Source organism: Bubalus bubalis, chromosome 1 (assembly GCF_019923935.1).
Source record: "Bubalus bubalis isolate 160015118507 breed Murrah chromosome 1, NDDB_SH_1, whole genome shotgun sequence".
In the NCBI taxonomy this organism is placed as follows: domain Eukaryota; kingdom Metazoa; phylum Chordata; class Mammalia; order Artiodactyla; family Bovidae; genus Bubalus; species Bubalus bubalis.
Genome location: NC_059157.1, coordinates 39,771,901 through 39,777,900, shown reverse-complemented (window position 1 = coordinate 39,777,900; position 6,000 = coordinate 39,771,901).

The following is a 6,000-nucleotide window of genomic DNA, read 5'->3' as shown; positions in this document are numbered from 1 at the left end:
TCCTAACACGCCCGCCTAGAGGCAGTGATGAAGCTCAGCCTCCTGACTTAATTGTCAGTGGTTTCGACTCCAAAGATTAGATCATCCCCTAGGAAACACCTTCCAGTTTTAGCTTCCAGGACACTCTGCCTGTTCAGTAAATGAGAATTCCATCTACTGGAATTGCTCGAACCAACCAATCAAACAAAAACCACAAAAACTGGAGCCACCGCCAAGCCCCTTTCTCCTCTGCCCAAACAGTCCGTCCACTAGGACACCCCATTGGCTCCACCCCACAACCGCCCGCTCCCTGGCACTGGCTCAGTGTCCACAGGCACAGACCCGTGTGCTCCGCCCAGGCCCTGCCGCCAGCCGGAACCCAGCGGTCTAGTCCAGACCCAGCACACCGGGAGACGTGGCCCCTGAGAGGTGCCTCCGACCCCACGGCACCCCCGTCCCACTCTAGCACCCCGTTCTCACCTCCTCCGCTTCAGCACAGTGCCTGGGGGCAGCGGTCTCTGTCCAAACCCGGAGCACGTCCGGGGAGCACTTCTGGGGGCTCCATGCGCTGACCACAGAGCAGCGCCGTGAGGGGCCTGGTCTTCCTCGGGCAGTGACAATGGTGATGGTCCTCACCATCAGTCACCCGCAACCAGTCAAGGATGCCACCTCCAACAGCTGCATCCGCGGCTGTTAACTAAGCACCTGTCCCCCATACCTGCCCCACTTTTCATCTGCCTCTTGGTCAGCTCGAAAGCAAAACTTCATAATAGAGAATGTGACCCTTGTTTGGGGTCTTTTTTTTTGCATAAAAATTGTAACACAAAAGATATGAGTGATCAGCTTGGTGCTCTGTGTTACCTAGAGGGGAGAGATGGGTAGGGGGTGGGAGGGAGGCTCAAGAAGGAGGGGCTGCTGCTAAGTCGCTTCAATCATGTCCGACTCTGTGCGACCCCATAGACGGCAGGCCACCAGGCTCCGCCATCCCTGGGATTCTGTAGGCAAGAACACTGGAGTGGGTTGCCATTTCCTTCTCCAATGCATGAAAATGAAAAGGGAAAGGGAAGTCTCTCAGTCGGGTCTGACCCTCAGCGACCCCATGGACTGCAACCTACCAGGTTCCTCCGTCCATGGGATTTTCCAGGCAAGGGTACTGGAGTGGGGTGCCAAGGAGGGGATATATGTACAATTATGACTGATTCATGATGTTGGACAGCAGAAACCAACACACCATTATAAAGAATTATCCACCAATTTAAAACATGACTTTAAAAGATATGAGTAATAGCCAAACATAAGTTTATATTCAAGCATGTGTGAATTAAAATGAGTCAGAGGGAACATGAGGCTGGGAAGAAATTAGCCCTTGATTTCCTCATGGACATGTCTTTACCCATCTCTCAGGATGATTATATCAGGATGGTAATATATTGATAACACAGCACCATAGGATTGATTTGATTGCCTCCTAAAAGGCTTCCCTGGTGGCTCAGAGGATTAAGCGTCTGCCTGCAATGCAGGAGACCCGGGTTCAATCCCTGGGTCAGGAAGAGCCCCTGGGGAAGGAAATGGCAACCCACTCAAGTATTCTTGCCTGGAAAATTCCATGGACTGAGGAGCCTGGTAGGCTACAGTCCATGGGGTCACAAAGAGCTGGACACAACTGGGCGATTTCACTTTCTTTCTTTCCTTCTTAAAGATCACTTTCTTAAAGAAAGTGATTTTCTTTAAAATCTTTCTTAAAGATTTAAGATCACTGATGATTTATAACAATTCTTGGCAAACACATGTACCTAATCAAAACTGTACCTAAATGATACTAACACTAGCAAAAATAGGAAGAATCAGCTGGTTGGGACAATATTTCCACATTTGGATTGCTTTCTGAGAGCTATCCCTGGTCTTAAATCAGTTAAGTATATGTTTATGGACACGTCATGAGCTGGAACGGAAGCTGTGGCTTTCCTTATCAGTAACACTCTGGGAGAACTCCAGAGGCACCTGACCCCCGACCCCACCCAGTGAGCAAGGAAAAATCAAAGTGCGCATCATCCTGGTCATGACAGGTTTATGAACTCGGTCTGAGCCCTTCATCTTCAGCAAACTCTTTTGACTTCAAGGTCCTCTACCAATTATGAAATTGCAGGAACACGACACATCTTTGAAAAGGACATCCCTTGCTCATGGAGGCCAATTTGTGCCAAGAAGTCATGTTGGCTGGCAAGTTGGGGGAGAGTAACAGTGATTCTCTTGCAAACACTACAGGAATCCACACATCTCCCTGGACGAGGAAGGAGACAGTGTCTAAAGCACTCACATCACTGGGCAACAAAGACCAGGTAGCAAAGATTTCTCACATGATTTGAAGATGAGAATTGCCTTAGGAGCAGGAAGAGACATCACCTTGTGGACAAAAGTCTGTATAGCCAAAGCTGTGGTTTTTCCAGTAGCCATGTACAGATGTGAGAGTTTGGCCATAAAGAAGGCTGAGCACTGAAGAACTGATGCTTTCACACTGTGGTGCTGGAGAAGACTCTTGAGAGTCCCTTGAACTGCAAGGAGATCCAACCAGTCAATCAACCCTGAATACTTATTGGAGGGACTGATGCTGAAGCTGAAGCTCCAATACTTTGACCTGATGTGAAGAGCCGGCTCACTGGAAAAGACCCTGATACAGGAGGAGAAGGGGGCAACAGAGGATGAGATGGTTGAATGGCATCACCAAGTCTGCGCAAACACAGGGAGACAGTGAAGGACAGGGGAGCCTGGCATCCTGCAGTCCATGGGATCGCAAAGAATCAGACACGACTTAGCAACTGAACAAAAGCAACAATGATTAAAATCCACTGATGTAAAACTATTCATCACCAAAAATCATATAAAGTCAACTAGGGGCTACAGCCAGGAAGTAAATGCTGGAAGGAGAATAAGCTTTGCCCTGTCCCTGAGTCCCTGATGCTGAGGCAACCAATTAACTGTGCTCCTTAAAGAAGCAAGAAGATAATAAAAAAGTGACAAGGAATCCTCAGAGTGACTCTTGTTACTCTGGTGAAAGGTGCTGAGATGGTTCTCTTCTTGCCTGTCACCCCACAGGTCAAAGGGGATCCCTAATCGTGTCTGTGGTCATCACATTAAGAGTATCGTATCACTGTGACAAGAACCCAGGAGTGTCATTCAAAGGGCACCTTGTGTCCTCCAAAACCAAGTGCATCTTTACCTTCATATCCTGTAGGCTTTCTAGAAATTAAAGGACTTATACAGAATGTCTCTTAAGATACTTGCCACATTTCACGTGGAACATTAATAATGGTGATCATCATGTATTGAGTGTCTACAACCGTCTTCTCAACAATGACACAGGTTCTTTTTGATGTTCATCTGTATAAGAGACTCTGAAGGTAGTTGGCGTGACACAGTCAAAGGACCAGTATCTGAACCCATGACCTTCTGACAATGTGGTAATTCCTCTCAATCTCCCATAAAGAATTAGTGGGAAAGATAAGAGAAACAAACAGATTAAATTACCAGATTAGGTGGGTTAAGGCTTCCCAGGTGGTGCTAGTGGTAAAGAACCCGTGCTAGTGGGTTTGGTCCCTAGGTCAGGAAGATCCCCTGGAGGAGGGCATGGCAACCCACACCAGTATTCTCGCCTGGAGAATTCCCACGGACAGAGGAGCCTGGCGGGCTACAGTCCATAGGGTCACAAAGAGTCGGACACAAGTAGAGCAGCTTAGCAAAGCACAGCACAGACGGGTTAAGGTTTGCAATGTTAAAGTAAATAAACTCTACCATGGGAACTTGGTGTTATTTTTGGTTGAGCTTTCCAGCCATACACTTGAGATTTCCCACGACACTACTGTGTTCTGTTTATTTCTGTTTTTAATGATTCTCAATTTGACTGCAGCCAAAGTTGTTTCTCTTGGCCAAGGATTGTCTAGCCCTTACATTGTGAGCCAGAACCCAATGATAAATCACATAGTTTTGCAAGAGATCACCTATCCCGTGCATCAGGCTTTGGTCTGCATCACTCAACTTCATCTAGAGTGCTCTCCTGCGCCCCTCAACTTGACGAAACTTCACACACGCATCATCCTGACTCTCCTCTCTGACTTCCCATTTCTTGGAGGATTTACTTTAGAAAACTTGCAGTGGTGAATTCTTCCTCTGCCCCTGGAGATGTAAATCCTCTAGCACTCAGGACTGTCTTTCTCAGGGACCTAGGCACCATCCCTTTAAAGTATAATCCCCAAAGAATAAGGTCCCTGTCTCCCACTCTGTGGGATCAGGGACCAAATTCTACAGGCACAGTGAGCAGACGTGGATGGTCTCACCACAATGAGCACCCCACCCTCTCCTGACCTTCATTACTTTTCCACTCTTTCATTCACTTAAAACCATACCAACTTCTTGTTTCAGTGGAGTTGAATTTAATCTTTCTCTCTCCCTATTGCAATTGACTTGAACGAAGTCTTCCTTTCTGTTTAACTCTACCAGAGCAATTTTCCTCCTGACCAGCTAAGAGAATCTAAATGCCATAGTGTCCACAAAGAACTGGAGGTGGACAAGCGATGAAGCCACAGAAACTGCTGGAGTCCAAATATCCACTGACTGCCAATATTTAAACTTGTTCAGTCTACTGTCCCATCCTGTACTAAGTCATTTTTAGTAATAACAAACTTCAAGAGTCTCATCGTTATGAATGTCAATTCCTTTGAGAAACAGACAAGCTCATTTTAAATCTCCATCTAGTTTGTTTTCAAGTCAGTAAATAGGCCAGAGTCACTTTGTGAGTAAATCTGCACTACACATAGCAAGAGAGGGAAACCATTGGTACACTCACATCAGCAGCACAGATTAAGAAAGAAAAAAAGTACACAAATTATAAGTAGAGAATAGGACAAACAATTATAAAGTCAGAAATTCCAGGGAAAACAATCATATAAAGGGATATGATGACATTGACAAGAACTTGTATCTCCCCCCACCAAATTATCCCTTTACAGACAAAAAAGAACATGCCAAAGGAGTGGTTTTCTTGGTCTTCACTAGAGATAAATAAGTGATTCCTTCCCTCAAGGATCTGACAGCTCCAAAACACAGAGAGCAAAAGGTAAAAGGAAAAACAGGCGAGGAAGGGGAAATGATAGCCGCCCCCCGCCACCACCCCAGGGCCCAGACAACTAGGGATGAAGCCAGAACAAGAAGTCAGGGCTCCTGATTCACCCTCAACATTTCCCTCTGTGATCCACAGCCCCTTTATGCCAACAGAGCTAATTACCAAGCGTGGTAATTACATTCTTCCTCCCTAAATTTTCAATTATACGAGATGCGGTTCCTTCAAGTCAAGTTCTTGCTGATCATAAATAAAGCTCTTGCAGATGATGAATAAAACTCTCGATAACCTAGACCTGAAGTAAGATGCAATCGCATCCTCTTGTGACTCTGAGAGAGCCCTGGAGGGTCTGGTGAGTTCTCGCGGGTCTCCACGGCCAGGCTGCATCTGTGAACTTCGAGGACCAGGGCTTTCCCACTGGGGACCCCTTCCCTAGGGTGCCTTCTGAATAAATCTACAACTTAGTTTTGTTTTGATTTGATTGGTTTAGTTTTGATTGCCATCATTTAGGGGATTCCGAGTGGTAAAGAAGCCACATGCCAATACAGGAGACTTAAAAGATGAGGGTTCAATCCCTGGGTTGGGAAGATCCTTTGGAGAGGGAAATGGCAACCCACTCCAGTATTCTTGCCTGGAAAATTCCATGGACAGAGGAACCTGGTAGGCTACAGTCCATGGCTATAGTCCATTCATTTAAAAATGAATCTATTTCAGACCCTTAAGTCAAAGTCTAACCACAAACTCAATTCAAGAGGAAAAGAATAAAACTTCCCCTAAACATGAGATGGAAAACTAGAGAGACTGAAAAAAGTCCTAAGAGGAAATAAAGATTTCAAAATAAGGAGTTTAGCTTGAAGAGGTCTACAAATCCCATACAGCACTTTGGGAGAGAATTTCCCTGGACACCT